At 40.9% G+C, this 24,433-nt stretch overlaps 1 pseudogene; it reads right to left on the bottom strand.

The window, feature by feature from the left end:
- Window positions 1-209: 209 nt before the first annotated feature.
- Window positions 210-10,644, bottom strand: LOC105900719 (annotated as a pseudogene).
- Between the last annotated feature and the right edge of the window lie 13,789 nt (window positions 10,645-24,433).

Genomic DNA, 24,433 nt, shown 5'->3' with positions numbered 1-24,433 from the left:
ATGTAGTTCAACAGCTAAAGTAGTCTCATAGAAGTACCGAGGACGGTGAGATGACTTGCGAATGTGGAATCTAATAGGTAAGATAGAGGCAGCTTCCTATAGAAAAAACTACAGTCCAGTTATAAATTCATAGAAAAATCAGCCCCCTGACTAAAGTATATGAATGAAAAAAGACAAACTTTCATATTCATATTCAGATATGTAATTATTTATTAGGTAGTATGCATTGTTGTAATAATCACATTAACCAGGATATTTTATCCAGATGAAAGTGATATGGATTCAGAGGTTTTACTCTTCAGCCTCCTTGCCCTTTAAAAGAGAACAAAGAAAATGAATTAACTAGATGACAAATAAAAATCAATGACACATTTTCAAATTTTATTGGTGAAATAATTGTAATGTTTGTTTTAGAAAACATTATCTTACCTTTCCGGCATCGCGGCTCTTGACCTTGAGCTTGTTGACCTGGGACTCAGCAATGTCAGCACGCTCCTCAGCCTCCTCCAGCTCATGCTGAACCTTCCTGCACTTGGACAGGTGAGTATTGGCCTGTTCCTCCTGTTGTATATGAAATTGAGTGCAATTAATACAGGAAAACAAAACAAGAGTCAATGTGAAGTAGCAAAAGTAGGAGATATTTTCCTGTATAGCAAAGGCAGAAAAATACTCACAGCTTCCTCAGCCTGCCTCTTGTAGGCCTTGACCTTCATCTGCAGCTTGTCAACCAGATCCTGCAGTCTGGTGACATTCTTCTTGTCCTCCTCAGTCTAAAGAGAAAAAAGTTTGTCAAGAAATGTCCACCCCTCTTAGATTTTGCATGCAGTTCTAGAGAAAGAGTAGAGCTTTCTTACCTGGTAGGTGAGCTCCTTCACCCTCCTCTCGTATTTGCGGACTCCCTTGACAGCATCAACACCACGTCTCTGTTCAGTCTCAACCTCACCTTCCAGTTCACGAACCTTAACATGAAAAATATTTCCATTTCAGATACTGACCCCTGTTTTGTTATGATGAATTAAACATATTCATTCAGAGTCATATTTTGTTACCTACCCTGGACTCCAGTTTCTGGAGCTGTTTCTTGCCACCCTTCATGGCCAGATTCTCAGCCTCATCCAGGCGGTGCTGCAGATCCTTGACAGAGACTTCCAGATTCTTCTTCATCCTCTCCAGATGAGAACTGGTGTCCTGCTCCTTCTTCAGCTCCTCTGCCATCATGGCAGCCTATATGATGGAATAGTGTATTTTTAAATAATAGAAGTAAAAGTACTTTTAAATATAAATCCATATGCTCCTTTTCAGAAAAAAAAACCTTACATCAGTGATGGCTTTCTTGGCCTTGTCCTCAGCATTTCTTGCCTCCTGGACGATGTCATCAACTTCACCTTGGACCTGAAGGAAGTCAGCCTCAAGCTTCTTCTTGGTGTTCAGCAGACTTGTGTTCTAGTGTGGAGAAATAAACAAACTCAGTTATATTTTTATTGCTGGAACTGTTTGTTTAATGTATCGGTTTAAACAACCTTTTTTTATTCTCTACCTGGGAGTGCAGGAGGCCAACACGTTCACTGGCATCTACCAGCTCCTGCTCAGCCACTTTGCGGCCTCTCTCTGTCTGCTCCAGGGCAGCTCTCAGCTCCTCAATCTCAGCCACCATAAGGCCGTTCCTGCGCTCCACCATGGCAGCCTGCTCCTTCATATCTTCCTGTCCTCTGACAGCATCATCAAGGTGCAGTTGAGCATCCTGGTTGACAGAGAAATGTGTGGTGTTTGCTATACTTCATTGGTGTGAGCACTGTAATATCAAAACACTGAATATTTATACTACTGACCTTGAGCTGACCCTGGACGGTCCTCAGACTTTTCTGGGACTCAGCAGCCTGGCGGTTGGCGTGGCTCAGCTGAATCTCCATCTCATTAAGGTCTCCCTCCATCTTCTTCTTAATTCTCATGGCATCATTCCTGCTCCTGACCTCAGAGTCCAGGGTGCTCTGCATGGAGTCAGTCACCCTCTGGCTATTCCTCTTAATCTGCTCCATCTCCTCATCCTTCTCTGCAAGCTTCCGGTCAACCTCACCCTTGACCTGGTTCAGCTCAAGCTGGACACGGAGAATCTTGGACTCCTCATGCTCAAGAGTTCCCTATTTTTAAATATAGTGTAAAACATAGAATTTTAAGATATGACAAATTGCTTAATTTATTAAGATGTCCTATTGAATCTCTCCATCCTGTTGGATTTTGTATTTGTACCTCAGCCTCTTCCAGGGCAGTCTGGATCTCAGCCTTCTCAGTCTCAACAGTCTTCTTGGTCTTCTCCAGCTCATGAATGCTCTTTCCGGTCTCACCAAGCTGCTCCGTCAGGTCAGAGATCTCCTCTGCAACATTTAAAACCCTTAACACAAAGTCAGCATCTACCAATGTACTATTGATTTGTATTCCAAGATAAAACATTTTGTTTTTAGCTTCTCTTAACAAGCTTTGATTTGGAAGTGTTTTAAGGCCATCTTGACTTACGTTGGAGATTCTTGTTCTCCCTCTTAAGAGTCTCCAGTTGGTCAAGAGCCTCCTCATAGGAGTTCTTCATCTTGAAAAGCTCAGTGCTGAGAGAGCGAGCCTCTTTCTGGGCACCCTCCAGCTCTGCCTGACCCTCCTCATATTTCTGCTTCCATTCTGCCAAGACCTTTGAAAAACAGTTTGTGTCTTGGGTTAATTTCACATATAGACACTGCTACCAAAATATGTCCATATTATGTATATGAGGCTAGTTTGTCCTACAACATCACACAAATTCCAGATAGAGGTATAACCTTGTCAAAGTTTCTCTGCTTCTTGTCAAGGTTGGCAGCCAGACCATTGGCTCTCTCCACATCAACCATGAGGTCCTCAACCTCACCCTGGAGTCTCTGCTTGGTTTTATCCAGAGAAGCACACTTGGAGTTGATGGCCTCAATTTGTTCCTCAGCCTCCTGTAGACGCTGGGCAAGCTTTTTCCTGATAATGCAACCGATTTAAGTTAGAGGACGGGACAGGTTTTAGTAGACAACATAACAACCCACATCCACATTCTATGTGTTTCTTTGCCTGTTTGGTACATACTTGGACTCCTCAAGCTCTTCAGTGCGCTGGATGGCATCAGTTTCGTACTTGGTCCTCCACTGAGCAACCTCGCTGTTGGCCTTGGACATGCCACGCTGCAGCTCAGCCTTTGCCTCCTGCTCCTCCTCAAACTGCTCCCTCAGAAGGTCGCAGTCGTGGCGTGCAGACTGAACAGCGTGGGCCAGGGCATTCTTGGCCTGTTTGTGAACAATGAATGGTGTTCATTTAGGGCTTCACAGAATGTGGGTTATGTACTCCAATTTCTTCATGTCATTCACGGGTATCAGTACCTTGACTTCCTCCTCATTTAGCCTCTTCAGCTCCTCAATTTGCTGAGTGAAAGCCTGTTTGCTTCTACTCAGCTGAGACACAAGAGCATCTTTCTCCTCAACCTGGCGGCCGAGTTCACCATTTTCAGTCTGAAGTCTTGCTCTCTGAGCACTGAGGTCGTTGACCTGGCGCGCACCCTCATCACTCTTGGCCTTGATTTCACTAAATTGGTCCTCAAGGGTACGGCACATCTTCTCAAGATTTCCCTGTTTGTGAAAGTAAATAATAAGCAACACAAAAGTCAGAAATGTTTATGGCAATTATTACAATTTTACTTGACAACATATCATTGTTTGCAGTATGATATTGTTTGTAGTTAGAGTCAGCTAGAGCATTAAGGTTTACATGTCACAAACCTTAGCTTTAGCGACTCCCTCCATGTTGCTGGAAAGATCATCAATCTCCATCTTGTATTCACTCTTCTCCTTCTCAAGCTTCTGCTTGACACGCTGGAGGTTGTCGATCTGCTCTCCCAGCTCGGCCACGCTATCAGCCTGCTTCTTACGGAGAGCTGCAGCAGTGGCTTCATGCTGCAGAGTGGACTCTTCAAGGTCACGACGCAGCTTCTGGAACTCAGCCTCACGCTTCTTGTTCATCTCAATTTGAGCAGCAGTGGCACCACCAGCCTCCTCAAGCCTCTCACTGATCTCCTCAAGTTCCCTGGAGAGATCAGCTCTCTGCTTCTCAACCTTAGCACGAGCTGCACGCTCAGCCTCAATCTCTTCTTCCAATTCTTCAATGCGGGCCTATTGGTTGTTAAAAAGAAATAAGTGATACTAAGAAAGAACAGGCAGATGATAGTAAACACTATTCGGTACTGAAGATGTGAAACAAACCTGAAGCTCCTTGATCTTTTTCTGGAGCTGAGCACCCAATGATTGTTCATCCTCAATCTTGCTAAGGAGCTGGCTTGTTTCAAAGTCCTTCCTGTATAATTGTAAATTAAAATAGTTGTTAACGGCTGCTTATACCAAAAAAGGACTAAAAAAGGAGTACATGTTTGCATGAATCATTAGTTGCTAATAGAATTCTACATTACTTCTTCAGCTTCTCATCAGACTGCTGCTTGTCATTCTCCAGATCCATGACACTCTCCTGGGACAGTTTCAGGTCACCCTCAAGCTTTCTCTTGGCTCTCTCAAGGTCCATGCGGAGCTTCTTTTCTTGCTCCAGGGAACCCTCAAGCTGCAGATACAAAGCATAAAGTAATTAAGTAGCACAATGATATATGTGCATTTCTTTACACAGACAGGCCCTTAACTCACATCATCCACTTGCTGTTCAAGCTTAGTCTTGGCCTTGGTCAGAGTGTTGACTTTGTCTTCCTCTGCCTGGAGATCATCAAGAGTCTGCTGATGGGCCTCTTGGAGGGCTTTCTTCTCTTTTGTCAGCTTAGCAATGGACTCATCCTGAGAGGCCATCTCCTCTGTCAGGTTCTTGACCTACACATAGAGTGTTTTATAATCAATATCCAGTAATCCTCACGAAGACTTCTTGAAAATAAACATTATTCTTTTTTTTTTTTAAAGAATATAAACCTTGTTCTCAGTGGCATGTTTCTCCTTCTCCACTTTGGCCAAGGTTAGCTCCAGATCATCATGTCCTTCTTGAGCTCAGAGCACTCATCCTCCAGTTTCCTCTTCTTGGCAGTCAGCTCAGCATTGATTTCCTCTTCATCCTCCAGTCTCTCGGTTGTCTCCTTGAGTTTGGCCTCAAGCTGGATCTTACTCTTGATCAGACCCTCACACCTCTCCTCAGCATCGTTGATAGTCTCATTGCTCTACAGTAAATACAAGATGAAAGGATGAAATCTGATTAGTATTGAAAACATAATTCTCAGACAGGTTAGTGATTTGAATATTGCAATGATGTGAAGAATTGTTACCCGTTGTACAGTTATACACTTACAGATGACATTTGCAGATGCAGGTCATTCCTCTCTTGCACAATAGACACCATCTTCTCCTCAAGGTCCTTCTTCCTGGCATCAACCTTTGCAAACACGTCTTTGAGTTTTGCATGTTCCTCCTTCAGGGCAACCAGCTCCTTCTCAGTTTCAGCACTCTGAAGCAGAGGCTTGATCTTGTAGTACACCTTCATCCATGGCCAGTGCTTCACATTAATGAATGAGCGGACATTCATCTGGATAGTGAAGATTGCATCTCTGCAAAAGAGGTTGATTTGTTGATTAAACCATGTTGAAGCTTACTAAATGGATCAGAGGGATTCTGTCAAACGCTGACAGTGATTAGTCCAGTCTTTTATATACATCTGAGTTGATGCTAATTATCTCTGTTTTGTACGTTTGTACTTTAATTTATAAGAGATTGGCAATTCATTCAACACAACCTATTGTGTTACAATTAATAAACCTGCAATGCTATGTTTTATGGCAGATCATTTTGTTGAGCGTGATTCCACCAAATACATCACACATTACCTCCTTTCCATCATCGCGACAAACTCCCTCCTCATCAGGTATGCACGGCACAGAGCCTGAGTCATTGTGACCAGGGAAACCAGTTTCTCATCTCGCATCTCCTCAAGGGTACCAAGCAGACCAGCTTTGAAGAACACCTAAAAGAGAAGAACAAAAAATTATGAGGCGTGTTACTGAAAGCAGAAATGGACACACTGTATTCAATATTTATCCATAATAACAGATAACAGAAACATTCTTCACCTTAGTGTGTCCAAACTTGTACTCATCGTGATCAACATCGATGGATCCCAAGAGCTTCTCAGCAGCCTTCTTGTTATCAATGAACTGACCCTCAGGAATAACACTGGCATTCAGTACTTTGTATCTGTAGTCAATAATAAGAAAAACATTATTTTCCCCATAAAAAACATATATGAAGTGTGTATTATAAGTTATTGTTGTATATTGTTGTATGTTTACCTCTGCTTGAAGTCAGCATACATGATTCTGCTTGGGAAACCCTTTCTACAGATCCTGATACCCTCCAGTACACCATTACACCTGAGCTGGTGGATGACCAGGAAGTTCTGCATATAACCTGTGAAAATACAGAGATGTAAAATTTTCAAGCAAATACAAGGTGTTGAATAATGGACATGTCTTAATTTACTAAAAGCCCTTTACCTGGTTTCTTAATTTCATTTGGAATCAGACAACGCACAAAGTGAGGATGGGTGGCCCTCAGGTTGGTCATCAGTTTACCCAAGTTCTCCTGTTGAGGCAAGAATGTATACAATTTGAATCATACAGTTAATTGTGCTGGGAGAATTATTGATTGATTGATCATTTTCTTCTTGATATTAAAACACATACCCTGAACTGTGAGGACACAGTCTGCATGGAGCCACCCTTCTTCTTACCACCCTTCTTAGCACCACCAACCTCTGTTGACATACAAATAATGAATCGGATAATTGAGTTATATACATAGAATCTAATATAATTACTATTTGTGTATTAGCCTTTTGACTTGAACAGGTTATTACCCTCAACAGGAGGTGGGTACAGGACAGGCAAAAGTTTGACTGATGACTTCTGGTACAGCTGCACAACAGTGTCGTTCAGTGGATCCTTGTTCTTGTCCAACCATCCAGTAACATTGTAGTCCACAGTGCCAGCATAGTGCACCAGGGAGAAGTGAGCCTCAGCCTTGCCTTTAGCAGGCTTGGGCTTCGCAAAGGCTGCGTTCTTTCCCAGATGCTGGGCATACAGCTTGTCCTTGAAAGTGACGTCAGAGGCCTTGGGGACAATGCACTCCTCTTCAAGGATGGCAAAGATACCCATGGGCTGTTGAAAAATATTGCTTAGTTATAAAAGTGGACATCATGAAACTATACAAATCTAACACTGTGCTAGTTGGATTGATTGAAACTGACCCTTTCAATCAGCTCAATGCAGGCAGCCAAGTCCATGCCAAAGTCAATGAACGCCCAAACAATGCCCTCTTTCTTGTACTCCTCTTGCTCCAGGACAAACATGGTGTGGTTGAAGAACTGTTGCAGTTTTTCATTGGTGAAGTTGATACACAGCTGCTCCATGCTGTTGTACTGTGTTGGATACATATTCAAACATTATTTGAGAGTGGCACTCTTAAGTCACTAGAAACAAATAATGTTAGTGAAGAATCTTATCATTTTGTCCTCACGTCGAAAATCTCAAATCCAGCAATGTCCAGCACACCAATGTAGAACTGACTTGACTTCTTGGTGTCCAGCATCTGGTTGATACGAATGACCATCCACAAGAACATCCTCTCATAGATAGACTTGGACAAGGCTGACACTGAGTTGTAGACCTAAAACAATATGTAAGAATTACTTCTTACTTACTATGATGAGAAAAGGCAGGGAGTTTTAAAATCCCATTTTCCAGGGCTAGGAAAGTCATGGAATTCAGTCACTGAAAGTTCTGGAAAAGTCAAGAAATAATTATTTTGTTGAATGTAGGTCTAATGAAATGTATTATGTTATTGTACTCTTCCATGGATAATGGTTTTGTTGTGCCTGATGCATTCTCTACTTGAATTGATATAGCCTGTCTAATAGAAAAGTAATGGAAAAGGTTGTTATTTACTTTTCTTTCAGAGTTTAGGCCCAATCTGTGCTGTAAAATATATCATTCTGTTTATTTATTAGCTTGTGAAGATTCATGGAGATTTCATTAAAGGTCCTTGAAAAGTTTTGAAATGTTGTCAATGTTAACGGGTGTGAACCCTGAGAAAGAAAATACCAGCAGTAAAATTCTTGTCAAACAATGTCAAAATCCTTGTGGTCTTTAGTCAACCTTGTATGTGAGATACCTGTGGCACAGTCTGACCCTTGGTGACATACTCAGTTCCGACTTTCACCCTTGGGTAGCACAGAGCCTTCAGCATATCAGCAGAGTTCAGGCCCAGGAGGTAAGCGACTTTGTCAGCATCTTAAAACAACAACGCGTTTAAGTGAGTTATTTATATCAATATTTTACCCAGGAAAGTCATTCTTAACCTAAATTGAGAGGCCACTAAAAAATATCTAATGGATGACATCGTAGATATATTTACAGGCTTCTGTTGATAACTATTAATAACTATATATAATAATATATTAATAACTATAATCAGAGGAAATAATATACATGCTGATCTATCTTTTAATGAAATTACTTCAATAAATAAGACTACCTAGTAGTTATCACTAGAACTGACCCAAGTTCAGTAGAGTTTTTAAACCTACCCTCAGTGCCCTCAGGCTCAGCCTGCTCCTCACGCTGCTTCTGCTTGAATTTCAAATTGCCATGATGGAGCACAGCACCAGTCAGTTTCCAAATGGTGACTTTCTCCTCTGCAGTGAAACCCAGGATGTCAATGGCATCCTGCAATTACATGCATAAATGAAGTTTAAGTGCATCATTATGTTTAATCGTTAGTGTTTTTAAGAGTGTCATTCTCATTGTATTCATTGTCCAGAAGAAAAGATCATGGATATCTCACATCTGTGGCGTCCAACTCTTCTTTGTCATTAATGCTGGCCACAGTGATCTGACCCTGACTGCACATGGGAAAGTCATAGGGGTTGCTTGTGATGAGGCACATTTCTGTAGAGGTGGAAAACAATAATTTGTTGTTGCAAATGAATAATTACATGTAATGTTTTTTGATTGTTGGTTGAAAATAATAACCCTACCAACTATCTCAGGCTTGTGGTTGGTCATCATCTGGAAGAAGATGTGGTAGCCTCTCTCATCAGGAAGCTGGAATGACACTCTAGACTTTTCCAGCAGGTCTATTTAGGTGGGGAAGAATATATTTTAACTTGAAAAAATGAAGGCAGCAATAATGTAAAATGTTTATATACACAGGATAATTATACTTACAAGTCTCAATATCAGCTTTAGCCAGTTTTCCAGTTGTGGCAAAGTGAATTCTGATGAATTTTCCCTGTTTTAGACAAAATGATATCCTAAGTAATTTTGTCTTATTAATATCCACAGAACTGAGGCCAGAGTTTAAATAAGAAGTTAACTTACAAAACGGGAAGAGTTGTCATTCCTCACAGTCTTGGCATTACCATAAGCCTCCAACAGTGGGTTGGCAGCAATAATCTGGTCTTCAAGAGAGCCCTGCAAGTGGAAGAAGCATTCAAGGAATATGTTGTTATGAAGAGAATGTTTGTGTTGCTTTATAATAATTAGCACATAAATGTGTAAGGGGTCTGACCTGCATCTTTCCAGGTACTGCCTCTGCCTTTTTTCCACTACTGACTGCAATTGTTGCAAAGTATTGGATGACACGTTTGGTGTTCACAGTCTTGCCAGCACCAGATTCTCCGCTAGATTAAACATAAGATATTGAAATTTTTCAGATAAGAATTGTGTGTGCCACAAGGTAACATAGAAGATAATGCAAAGTTTTAAGTTGCTTACGTAATCAGAACAGACTGGTTTTCCTTGTCTGTGGGACAAATGCAATTTTAGATAAATCACTTTTTTTATTTAGTTCATGAACAAATATGTAATTAAATCTTATTATTTAGTGGCTTTTAAATTGAATGCTTACCTTGGAGCATGAACTGATAAGCATTGTCAGAGACAGAGAAAATGTGGGGTGGGGCCTCCATACGCTTCTTGCCTCTGTAGGCCTCCACCACTGCTTGGTCATACACAGGGAGCCACTTGTAGGGGTTCACAGTGGCACAGAAAAGTCCAGAGTAGGTCTAGAATGAAGAAATAAGGGGATTGGTTTTACAGCTGTTTTATTTTTAACATAGTTTTTCATCTGTGAGAAAGCATAAAGCTTACGTAGATCATCCATGCTGCATAACGCTCTTTGAGGTTATACAGGACAGAGGCTTCATTGAGGTGGGTCATCATGGCCATGTCCTCAATCTTGTCATACTTGGGAGGATTCATGGGGTGGACATCCTCCTCCTTAACGACTCTTTCCTAAAACAAATGGACAATATAAAGAGATAAAGGCAAGAAACATTCTGTTTAATGGAAAAACTCTGTAATTGTCTTAACTAAGAGCCTTGCTAACATACCTCCTTTTTTTCAATCATTTCAACAGTGACGTTGGCACCATCTCTCTTCAGGATTTTAGCCTTCAGGTACAACTCCTCCTTGTCAGGTACATAACAAGCTGACTTTGCATCAAAGGGCATGGTTTGGGCCTCAAGCCTCTCCTTCTCAGGCTTACGGAGGTAAATGGCAGCCGGGCCATAAGTGGCCATGTCGCTGTCTCCCATGGTTGAGGTTTACTGTTGGAAGAAGAGGCATGAACGTGTCATTTTGTAGTAAGAAATATTACAACCACGGACTGTAAGAAACATAATTCATCCTTGCAACATAGCATATCTGAAATAAGTAAACAAATTAACAACTGGATGTTTATTTTAGTTTTTTGTAGTGACTGTGTATGAGGCAGTCAAGAGCAACAGTAAATATTTACAATGTATCTAATGTGGGAAACAGGTAATCATATTAAACCATGGGTATCTTGCTATTCAAAATGCACCCTACGGGCGTGGGGTAGTGTAGTAAATAAATAAAAGCGTGTTGTATTATTTTTTAGGGGATTTCAAATGTTGTCTTTAACTTTCATCATGATGTATGGAGTGCAGTCTTTTTCAAAAAATCCAAAGAAGGAAGAAAGACATCAGCAGATCTGAAAGTAGGTGTCAAAAATGTTTAAGCTGAGTGCATTGTCTCTTCTCTTATAGTATTTTTTAATATTTGAAGTGATGTCTTCATAGAACCTCACTGAAAACTGGTCAAAGGAGATATACTGTAACATTTGAATAAAAGTATCTACAAAACCAGAATAGGTGATAACTGTCCAGCCAAAGACTGTGTGTACAGCCCAGAGATTTGGATTTAACGACCAAATGTGGAAAATATGCATACCTATGCAACCCCTATTTGATTGAAAAAGACTGTTTTGATGGAACTGGAAAGGGTATTCAGAGCTATAGGAATATGTTTTCTTTGGTAGCCGTTTGGCTTGCTTGCTATTATTTGAAAAGGTAATTTAAGTTACTGAATATATAGTCGGTCACAAAAGCAGATAAACCTACCTGTTCTTTCTAGTACCAGATGAAATGTCCAGAACCGTCAAATAGTCTAAAATGATGGGAGTAAGAGGTCAGACAATGAATTATAAATAAATGCAAATAGTACAAATTGTTCAGATTTCACGGCCAAGCCGATCCAGCTCTCCCATGTTTCAGAGAATATCAGAGTTCATCATGCAGCCACCCATGCTGTACAGCTCCTCCCTGATTAATCAAGCAGGTGACAACTTACTGTGCACTGGAACCCCCTAGTCTCTGTGAACTTCTCGGTTCCTCCAGGTCCTTATATTGTGACCATCTGCAAACTAAGCAGGATCCAAATAAGGAATGGTTTGATATATTTAAACACCACGTCAAGCATGCGATCACACACACACAAAATCTGCGCCTTCACTTCACTGTCACGGCCTCGTGACACTATTTATACGTCTGACCTTCACCAGGAAAAACTTTTCATATAGGTTGGCAGTTTTATTGCTTGCATTTTTATGTGTCAGATATCTGGCGAGCGCTCGCAATTCAAATTCTTTTCACCTCAGACCAGCCAGAGAGCGACTTGGGCTTTCTTTGGGAGACCTAGAACCTGTTCAATGTCTTCTTAAAAGAAGAAAAAGGATATTAGAAAATAGATAAATATAAAAAAAATATATAAAAAAGGCAAATATCAAAACTGTGACTATAGAGTAGGCCTCTAGCAAATTAATTAATTAGACAGACAGAAACGTTTTTAACCTTTAAGCGCAGAGAGGTAATTTTGACAATTTACACCTGTTTCCACACGGCAAAGACAGCAACTGCTCATCAGAGTAGTGAAGTAGTCAAGAGTGGGAATCGAGCTGAACCATAGCTTTTAAATAGGATGGTGCCGTTCCAGTGGCTGTCCTTTAGGCCAGACTGAGGGATTTAAATGAAATTCTAGCAGCTATAGGGAACCAGTGAAGAGTGACCAGCAAAGGATCTATGGTTGTTCAAAGACCATTCCTCTATGGTTGATCAAAGACCATTCCTCTATTCTGACCATTCCTCTATGGTTGATCAAAGACCATTCCTCTATTCTGACCATTGCTCTGATCTGAATCATCTGTAACGATCTCAATATACATGCAGGCAGGCCGGTTAAAATTTAATTACAATAGTCTAGTTTAGACATAACCAAGGCCTGCACAATAAGTTGTTGATCTTCCGAATTTTATAGTGTGAACCGGCAAGACCTCCTTACAGAAACTACATGCTTAGAGAAATTAAGTTGGTCATCAAATATAACTCCCAGGTTTTGTGCATATTTAGTTGGGTTCAATGAAGATGAACCAAGCTGGATGTTAATATTTTGTGGGATAGCTGGGAATACGAGGAGCTCATCATACATTCAGTAATATAGACAATGGCAATAATTTACTTTGTTGCAAAACACTACATGCCTACGAACATTCAAGCAACCTTTGCTTTTGTGGACAGCATACATTCTGTAACCTGCTGTCTCTCATGATTATCATCACATCATAAAGTGCTCACACTCATTATTTTGACGTGACACTTTGGAAGTGATTATTAACTTTTGAGTTGATAGGCTTGGCTACTTATGTGATATGATTTCCTACAAGCCTGTATATTGTATAATGTTTGTGAATGAGTCAGGTTGACGTACCATGGTGTTGAATATTCCACAGTAGGCCTGGGTCTGCTGTCAAGCTTATTTTGTACTTACATTTGGGTGGGGCGGGGGCATCCTGCATCCTATGTAAGCAAAAAGAGGTGGAAGCAGCATGTCAAGGTGTGCTCTTCAGGTCGGGTGGTCTTCCAACAGTGCTGTGATCCCTGTGGCACCTGAAGACTTGTGGAAAGGCAGCAGTAGTCCATAGGTCAACTGTGTATGAGGGGTAGGGTGAAAAGTTCCAAGCACCCGTTGATTTATGATATCCATATTACTTGGATATTCTACTGGTGATTAACACATTGATGAAATGTAATTTGTCTTTATTGAGATTTCACTTTTTTAATCAGCGATGTAGTGATACGTGCAGTGGTAATGTGACGATGTGATCGAGCCTGGCTCTTTGGCGTTGCGGTCAGGGTGCATGTTTGACACCCTGTAGACCCGGGTTCGAGTCCGGGTGGGGTGACCACGCTTTCCCTTCACTACAAATGGTGTCAGAAGTGGGATGGCTCGTTGTGAGGTCATCAGAGGCGTGCTCGTAAAACTGTGTGAGGGACCCCCAGGTAGGTTGACCCCTGTGTGGGGCGCTCTGGATAGGAGAAGTACAGTTGGTGGATGCGCAAGGAATACCTGTGTGCGTGAATCTCAAGGGTGCGCTTCCCGAAGGTGAGGTCAGTGTGACAATGTGCCAGGCTCGATGGCATGGCAGTCAGAGCACATACTCATCTGTAGTGACAATCGATGGGTGAAGCACCTGTGTGTGGGGCGCTCTGGATGGGAGAAGTTCAGTTGGTGGATGTGCAAGCGGTGCGCGTCCCGAAGGTGAGGGCAGTGTGACGATGTGATCGTCACTACAGATGAGTATGTGCTCTGACTGCCATGCCATCTCTAAGTTGAGTTCATTTTTAAACACATTTACTTATCATCAGCAACAGTCAAACTTGTTCATACACTGAGCAAGAATCATCATAACCACTAAAGAAACATGAAAACAGAAGATACACGCTGACCATAACATATAAATACATTACACCCTATAGCTACTACACACTCAGAGTTATGGGGGAACCCACCATACCTGAAGCACAACAGCCCTGCATACTACACAGATCACCGTCCCTCACTGTTATGTGTCCCTTAGGGTTGTGGGGAGACGACCAAGACAGGTCGCTCCCAGCACCACCACAAACCCAGCACTTGTCACAAGTTCATGGCATGATGGAGAGCAGAGGAAACAGTCCTGTCAGGAGCATCTGTCTATGAAACGTTTAGGCTGGAATGTGGTGGTAGGGTTGGTGGTGATATTGCTGAAAAAGTCCTTCACCATTCCCAACAGAGAGACACTGTACGAAATTCACTCCAAAACATTTTAGTATTTCTAGTGAATCATCACCTTGTGTCAGTGATGCACAGGACCAAAGCACTTCTAGGTTTTATGCAAACAATTGGGCTCTACCCCTGTAAGCCTTCATCTGTGTCAGCATTGACTTTCCTTGCTTCCTGTGTACATGCTGTTGCTGATTAATCTTGGGCTCTCTTCTTTCGCCATGTTTTCATTGGATTTGTCCCACCCGCTTCTGCTATCTACAGATCTGCCAGCTGCCAGCACCGTATTAGTCTGTAGTACTTTTTCAATGTTCTCAAAGGCAAAGCCCCCATGCAGGATGGGATTGATGGGAGGGCTGATTTGCAGAACATGTCAACCTTTGGAAAGCGGGAGATAACATACTCTTATTGCTGTTTTATTTTCTTTGGCCACGCACTCACATCTTCAACTGAGGTGTTCTAGGAGTAAGCCAGCTGGCTTACTTTTCAGCTTCTCATCATCCACCCGATGTCATCTGATATCATGATCCCTCAATGAAGAGTCCACTGAGGGATAACTACGTCCAGTCTTCCGGTATCAAATATAAACATGTTTTTAATTTGATTAATTCCATAAGTGGGGCGCACCCCACACTTTGAGAAACACTGTCCTATATGATGATTGACTATTTGGGCAAGGTTTCTGACAAGGTGTTCACTAGACTGTAATGATCTGTGGAGTCTGTTATAAAATTTGGTACAAATGAGGTAGAAACTAGAACTGAGTAAAATGTAAATAGCAGCAAAGCAGTTAGGAGAGAACAAGACAAATTCAACATTGACCTGCTAATTTTATTGGGAATTACAGTAAAAGTGTGGTCAGGAAATATTATATCACATTTCCAGAGTCGCGGCAATTGGCCCTCAGCTTGTTGACTTGGGACTCAGCAATGGCAGCATGCTCCTCAGCCTCCTCCAGCTCATGAACCTTCCTGAACTTGGACAGATGGGAATTGGTTTGTTCCTCCTGCTTTCCAAAAGGACATCAGTGTGATGAATGAAAGTGTTTGATCATTTCATTTCAAAAGCCACTTTCAACGACAGAGTATAAGATTGCCGTTTCAATCATACACATTTATATCTATATTTGTCTATGGTTTCAATCATGTAAGACAGCGAAGACAGCCTGTTTTACCGAAACATTACAGTTTATTTAAAAACGAGAGAGATGGTTTCACTATGGACTAAAAATATGAGGTGGAAGATCACACTGTCTATCCCCAGTTACACTTTGAGGGGTACGTACGTTGTACAGCACAACAGCAGTAAAATGAAGATTGCTCAAATAGTCTGAGCCAATTAGCTTAAAAAGGGTGAAAGGTATAAATATTACATTCAATATACCCACATTATGCGTTAAGGCAAGCCCCATATGTTGACGTTGAGCCTTATGCTCTAAACCGTTTACAACATAATTAAATATTACATTAAATATACCCACATTATGCGTTAAGACAAGCCCCATATGTTGATGATGAGCCTTATGCCATAAACCGTTTGTGTCTGAGCATGCGCATGAGCATGGACTAGGATCGGGTAGAGGACTAGGACGCGACAGCGTCTACACGGAGCCGCGTCAAAAGAAATTTGCGTGCACATAAACCCAGCGGATCGGATTGAATCCACTGTAGTAAATCTTCCAGGCCTGTTGGTGGCGCTTTAACGGTGCTACAGACAACTGAAGAAAACGGAGAAGACAGGAGCATGCGTATAAAGTGACAGAAGACAGTAGTCGAGATCCAACTAGCAACGATTAGCCTAGCAGCATAGCCTACATTTAATCAGCACAGTAACACCTTATGTTGGTTAATAAAATCAGTAATCAGTAATCAGAGCAGACTGTGGGTTAAGCGAAAAATAATTATATTTGTTATTGATAATAAAGTGTTTGGAACAGTGCAACAAAGCAATGTGCAACATGACATGTCTGAGTTGTCTGTTTGCAATAGTTAGCTGGCTAACATAATATTAACTAAGCAACCTGTCTGAATCAACGCAAATTTATATTCTGTTCTATTTTCGCTAGTTGAACAGGAAGTTTTCAATTTCATTGAATGCATTTTGTGTACAGAGGAGGAGGCAGACAATGGCAGGGACAGGGACAACGAAATTGAGCAAGACGGTGAAGTCACCGAGAAAGGTTCGTGAAACAAACATGCTAGCTTACAAAAATTGAATGTGTCTTACATCTTCATCTATCCGTAAAACATAACGTGTTTGTATCCATTAAAATATCACAATGATGGCCCAATTATAGATTGTATAAAGCAGGGAAAAGTTAAGCGGAGAGTGGAGGCGACAATCGTGCAACTGTGCAGTGGTGGGAGTGCTAAGCTACTGTGCTTCTACGTAGAGTCAGGCTTTGGGTACCAGCTCACAAAAAAAATGTATAGGCCATATGAGAGAGATATCCTATATCCAATATCCTATATTGAATAGGAAAATATTGGGGGTTGATATAAAATATTTTACGAGAAAGCCCAAAAATGCCACTGTGACGCTGTGGCTACACCAAGCGCGGAAACAGAATGTACGCGAGGAAAATTTCTGCACGGAAAATTGAGAAATAGACTGGCTTCTATTTTTATTATTTTCCGCGAGATTTGCGTGGCCCTCTTTACATAGAGTCTGGTAATACATCTATGAAATGTAATGAAAATTATTATATATTTTGCTGTGAATAATGAAGGAAGCAATTGCTCCGATTATTTCCCAAATCCTCGAGAGCTGTTACTATGGAGATTTAACGTTTTTAACGTTACTTTTCTGTTTGAAGATACGACAGTGTAGATAAGATAGATAGTAGGCTATAAGTAGACAGTGTAAGTAGATAGATAGCAAGTAAGATAGTTGACAGTGTTCAAGAATGGATGACTTTATATTAATTAATAAAATTGAAAAACGAGGACAGCTTTACGACCACAGGAAGGTTAACATAACTTGCTATATAGTAGTGCTGTCAGTTTAACGCGTTATTAACGGCGTTAACGCAAACCCATTTTAACGCTGTTAATTGTTTTATCGTGAGATTAATGCGAGTTTTTTTTTTTTACGTTCTTTTTGGCCTCGCAAACTGTGTAGTAGGCTAACGTTACGGTTTGAGTGAATGGTGAGCGCGATACGGCGAAATGGATGATAAAAAGCTTCTGAATGGAAAGTTTACTTTTAAAAGTTGTGTTGTGCAAAAGAAGCGAGCTTCACTGTTGTCTGAAAATTTCAACAGGCAGCTGGCTGAAAGCAAAGAAGTAGTAGGTTTACCTTTTATTGGTAACCTAACTGTTACGGTTCATTGTTTCTGAAATAAGAGGCCTGACTGCTATGTTCCCAGCAAACTTGAAAAAAAGAAAATATTAAGCCATGGTTTAACTGCACTATAGGCTGAGTCCTTGTTTACCTGAAATGTGCACTTTATAATTTTATTTTGTACCGCCCTGTTTGGCAATGTTGGTTTTCAATAAAATAAAACATTTGCATAAAGCAAGCCAATCCACTTTTCCATGTTGATAAGGGCATTCAAATACAAATAAAATGATGGAAAAAATGTATAAACGAAGGGACATTTAGAATAGATACACATTTGCGATTAATCGCAATTAATTTTGAGTTAACTATGACATAGATGCGATTAATCGCAATTAAATATTTTAATCGTTTGACAGCACTACTATATAGCAAACCTACTTAGCCAGCCATATTAGCTTTATCTTTGATGTGGGAGGTGAAAACCCTAACTATTTCATTTGCAACTAGTTAGTTTGTATCGAATTAGTTAGTAAGTATCACAGTAACGTAAGTTTGTATCAAATGGTTTATGTCCGTTGATGTTTGCTGGGAAACTGTAGAACATACGTCTATGTTCATCTTGTTTAAGTAATGATCAGTTTGAATTCCTATAACTAGGCACTGCGCATGGGTATAGTCAGAATGAATATGAATGACGAACATAACCAACATTGCCTGTAATGTCTTCACAAGTTCCCGAGTAAAGAAACAAACTATACGGAATCCTGAATTGTGTCACTCGTCTTTCAACATGGTGTCAGAAGTTGAGGTTTGGTCGTGAATGGAATAACTGCCTACGACGTGGTAAGACATACTTTTCTCAGTGCTTTGAGGACATAGCGAACAGCCAACTAGCGCTGCACGTCTAACGTAGCAAAGGCTGACATCCAACGACAACGACCATGGCTGAAGGATTCCGTAGACCAGAACAGCTGGTATTTGATGGAAAAATTGCTGAAAAATGGCATGTATTCGAGCAAGAATATGATATATTCATCGCAGCTGCTCACTCTGATAAGGATGCTCGAACTCAAGCTTTCATACTTTTAAACTTAGCTGGTTCAGAAGACATTGAAAGAGAACGTGCTTTCGTTTATGCACCCGCTGTTCATGCGGGGGATGAAGAGAACAGACGTTTAGTGACCAGAGCAGAATCGAGAGAAGATCCTGAATGTCTCAAACGAAAATTTCGCCAACTGTGCAGCCCTCAAACAAATATAACAATGGCAAGGCATAAGTTTAATACAAGAAACCAACGACGAGATGCATGAGAAAGCAACCTCTGCGTGACAATGAGCTAACTTTAACCAAAGCCATTGAAGTGTGTCAAATAGTATATGAACAGACCGAGCAACACACAAAAGCCCTTGCAGCTCCAAAGCAAACACTCGCTAAAGTGGACAGTTTACAACACAGAGTCAGAAAAAGACACAGAAGCTAAAATCAGGCATGAAGCAGCATGCATCACAATCACATTCAGACCAGCGTTCCGCACATTTGACATTTAACTGCAACAATTGTGGAAACAAGCATGAGGCTAGAAGAGAGAAATGCCCTGCTTATGGTCAGCAATGTCACAAGTGCGAAAAATGGAACCACTTCCAGAAATGCTGTAAATCATCACAAACACAAGGCTACAAAAAGAGATATGTCAATCAGGTTGAAACTGTGCAGGCCTCTAGCAGTGATGAAGAACTGTACTTTGTGGATGGAGTTAGTGTGGCAAGTGGAACTGTTGATGCTGTCGACTCCCATCTGATGCATAGGAGTGACATATTCTCCAATGTGCACATTAATGGAAAACCTGTAGAACTCAAAGTCAATACTGGCGCTAAATGTAACGTCATGGCAGCTGATCTTTTTGAGACAACATGAAAAACTCCAGTCATCACAGGGTACTAAACTGGTAGCTTATGGAGGTGAAGAAATCCACACATCTGGAATAGCCCTACTTTCGTGCCACTCTGCAGGCAGAACATACACCTTGCAATTCTACATAGTAAAACTAAACGTACGACCTCTGCTTGGCCTACCAGACTGTCTCCGCTTAAGCTTAATCACCTTCAATAAAGAAGTTCATCACATAGGCATCAGCGAGGAAAAAAGTTTCTCACACCAGATGTTTACAGAGTATGCCGACCTCTTTAAAGACGAACTTGGCAAGCTTCCGGTCACTTATTCCATGAAGCTAGACCCCGAGGTCCATCCCATGGTAAAACCTGCACGCAAAATACAAGTGCCAATGGTCAAGGTCAAAGCAGAATTGACCCGGATGGTCAACTTAGGTGTGATCACCCCTGTCACAGACCCCACTGAATGGGTTTCGTCTATGGTCGCCACTCACAAGAAAAACTCAGATGACATCAGACTGTGCATTGATCCAAGGGATCTAAATAAAGCCCTGAAACTTCCATATCATCCTATGCGTACCGTAGACCAACACATCTCATCCTCCAGACTGACTGAATTGAGGGAACACACTGCTTCAGATCCAGTTCTACAGAAACCGAGCGCTGTCATATTAAAGGGCTGGCCTTCTAAACAAGCTCAGTTACCTCCAGAGATCCGCCAGTACTTCCCAAGTTTTTGCAAAAGGACTACATCACCATTCTCCACAGAGGCCACCCAGGCTCAGAATCCACTAAACGCAGAGCGCATGGAATAGTGTTCTGGCCCACAATCACTGAGGACATCGAAAAAGAAACAACTACGTGCCCAGTGTGTGATGGGAATTATTTATATATCCCAAATATCGGAGACTCAGTCAGAGAGTGATGAAAAACCAAGGTCCAGGTTTTATTCTTTCAATGATGTACACCAGAGGAGGAGAGAGAATACATTTCACTGAGTGTGTTCCACCTAAATCTCTTTCACTGACTGTCTCTAGGGAAATCAGTATTTTAACTCTTGGAAAACAAGGGGGGAGGGTGGATACCTAAATGCTAATCATTATCTGGGAGACACCAGGTCTGGGAGGAGGAGGAAGCTTTGAGGGCTTTCTCACACCTCATGTAGGCCCGGAACAGAATACACATGAGAAGTTGTTACAACTTCCAATGTTCTTCAAATAACACTACAAGTTACCACTAGGAATGAGATATATTGAATTATTGACTATGGAATATATTTAATAAACTAACTCTTAATTCCTAGTCCCTTCATGTGCAACAGTACAAAACCTCACCAACAAAAGGAGCCACTCAAGCTGACATGCCAACAGTATAATTTGTCTTACATGTGATTCAGTTTGATTTTAGAATTAACTGATTTAGTTTCAAGTGAAAATGGCCTTGAACTCATTTGAGGTAACCGCTCCGTGTACGTTCTATTTCCGCAAGGCAGAATTTCCGCGCTTGGTGTAGCCGTAGCGGAGAACGCTGCTGTCCCCTTCACACACCAAAACCATGCAAGAGTGAATCCCTAGTACAGACATGTGACGGAGTGGAGCAGCTGCATGCAACAGCTGACTTACATTTCCCGTCGAGCATGTGTAGGAGTATTTATCAGTCCCTTTCGTTGACAGCTTTACAAGTTCCCTTCATGACATTTACATATCCTTGGATAAACATTAACAAATTATAGATGCTTTGGGGTCAGCGGCTCTTCAGGACTTCCCCAAATGAATAATGTATTGCCAGTGTTACAGCCACCTCTCAACACTCCCCCTAAGCATTTACAGGCGATATAATTTATATAGTATTAAATAAATAAACATCCTAGTAGATCCTAGTTATATTATTATCATCATAGTAGGCTTATTTCCAGTGTCTTCCAGATCACACAGAATCATTGTTTATCTCTACAATGTTCTCAGAGTTGACAGAAACAGATGCAGGTCATTTTAATTATAATAACTAATGTCGTAGTGTTGAGTTGAGAATGTTGAGAATGAAACAGAACAGAAAGATAGAATGCAGTTTTTTAATGTTGGCCTGAAAATAAAAAACAAATACAGTGAGGTTAAAACATATGCACTGGCTAACCAAAGGTTGATATTTATTATAACAACCTCATATTAATATCACATCAAACACCTAATTAAAGCAGACAAGTACTAAAATAATAAACAAAAGTTTTGAAAGCCATAATAATAAATCTTACCTACTGGTCTTATCTTATCCACTATGTTGGCTGCCAGCAACTGCTTGCCAAAATGTAACTATACCGTAAGACCCTGTTCCATTCTAGGTAATAGCTTGGCGTGTCTGATCAAGTTGCTTGTTGACACGTGGGGTCTGGACATGCCAGCCTGACAAACACAGTTTTGCTGTGACTGCTGCATTCATTTCTGACTGTCTCTGCCAAAGAACTCTGCAAGTTAATTAAGGAAACCTGTAACAGATGCAGAACAGATGCTGAGCTCAGTACGTCAGTACGTGTCAGTGAGATAAAAATAATAATATTGAAGTTGTTCTTTACATTATTCTTATTCAGTGAGAGCCACCATATGGATGGCTATACCCTTAGTGGTACAGTTGATGACATTGACACAAGTGACTTGAATGTATCTTACATCTTCATCTATCCATAAAACATAACGTGTTTTTATCCATTAAAATATTACAATGTTGGCCCAATTATAGATTGTATAAAGCAGGGAAAAGTTAAGCGAAGAGTGGAGGCGACGATCGTGCAACTGTGCAATTGTGGGAGTGCTACTGTGCTTCTACGTAGTCAGGCTATGGGTACCAGCTCACAAAAAAGTTTTATAGGCCATTTGATAAGAGATATATATTCCTATATTGAATAGGAACATATTGGGGGTTGAAATCAAATATTTTATGAGAGACCCTTTTACAGCCCAAAAATGCCACCGTGAAAAAAACGCTTCGTGGCCCAGTTAATTATTATTATTATATTTTTTAAGTGCTCGTGCCGCCACCCACGTGTCAGGAAAAAGTGCCGCCCTGGGCGCTGCCCGCTTTGCCCGTGCCCAAACCTGCCCCTGATACAGACATGTGACGAAGTGGAGCAGCTGCATGCAACAGCTGACTTACATTTCCCGTCGAGCATGTGTAGGAGTATTTGTCAGTTCCTTTGGTTGACAGCTTTACAAGTTCCATTCATGACATTTACATATCCTTGGATAAACATTATTAACAAATTATAGATGCTTTGGGGTCAGCGGCTCTTCAGGACTTCCCCAAGTGAATAATTTAATGCCAATGTTACAGCCACCTCTCAACACTCCCCCTAAGCATTTACAGGCGATATCATTTAGATAGTATTAAATAAATAAACATCAAGTAGATCCTAGTTATAAATTATCATTCTAGTAGGCTTATTTACAGTGTCTTCCAGATCAAACAGAATCATTATTTATCTCTACAATGTTCTCAGGGTTGACAGAAACAGATGTTGGTAATTAGAATTAGAATGACTACTGTTGTAGTGTTGAGATATAGTGTTTGAATGAAACAGAACAGAAAGATAGAATGCAGTTTTTTAATGTTGGCCTGATCTTATCCACTATGTTGGCTGTCAGCAACTGCTTGCCAAAATGTAACTATACCGCTAAGACCCTGTTCCATACTAGGTAATAGCTTGGAGTGTCTGATGAAGTTGCTTGTTGACACGCGGGGTTTGGACATGCCAGCCTGACAAACACATTTTTGCTGTGACTGCTGCATTTATTTGCAGTCAGACTGTCTCTGAAAGTTCATAAGGGACACTTGGAACAGATGTCGAAGAGATGCTGAGCTCAACATATGGGAGGCATGTACGTGTCAGTGAGATAAAAAAAATTACATTGAAGTTGTTCTTTATATTATTCTTATTCAGTGAGAGCCACCATATGAACGGCTATACCCTTAGTGGTACAGTTGATGACATTGACAGAAGTGACAGGGGCTCACATTTTGTGATTTTGTTTGTTCAGACTCATTTGAAATACTTTTGTGCAGGGACGTGCACAGGGGGGGGGGGGGGGGGGGTAAAGCCCCTTACTTTGTTTATTGAGATGCGGTGCTACACGCGACCGGCACCTGATGACAATGTGTAGGCTAATTAATTAATGTGAAACAGGCTCATATTTTCAGACTAATATTTTAAGCCTACTAATGGCAATCACTAATGGTAATCTTTATCACAATGCAATGTCTCTGTCTCACCTGCTGGTTTGCTTTTTTGTAACCAACTCTGCAAAGATGTGCTCTCCTTTGCTGCCTCTTTTAGCTGCTTCTCTCTCTCCTGAATCCCAACACCCAAAGCAGTCACAGCAAAAATGTGTTTGTCAGGCTGGCATGTCCAGACCACGTGTGTCAACAAGCAACTTCATCAGACACTCCAAGCTATTACCTAGTATGGAACAGGGTCTTAGCGGTATAGTTACATTTTGGCAAGCAGTTGCTGACAGCCAACATAGTGGATAAGATAAGGCCAACATTAAAAAACTGCATTCTCTCTTTCTGTTCTATTTTATTCAAACACTATATCTCAACACTACAACAGTAGTCATTATAATTCTAATTACCTATATCTGTTTCTGTCAACCATGAGAACATTGTAGAGATAAACAATGATTCTGTTTGATCTGGAAGACACCAGAAATAAGCCTACTAGGATGATAATTTATAACTAGGATTTACTTGATGTTTATTTATTTAATACTATCTAAATGATATCGCCTGTAAATGCTTAGGGGGAGTGTTGAGAGGTGGCTGTAACACTGGCAATAAA

Source organism: Clupea harengus, chromosome 23, assembly GCF_900700415.2.
Source record: "Clupea harengus chromosome 23, Ch_v2.0.2, whole genome shotgun sequence".
NCBI classification, from domain to species: Eukaryota; Metazoa; Chordata; class Actinopteri; order Clupeiformes; family Clupeidae; genus Clupea; species Clupea harengus.
Note: the sequence above shows the minus strand (reverse complement) of the source record. Positions and strands in the feature narration are given on the sequence as shown.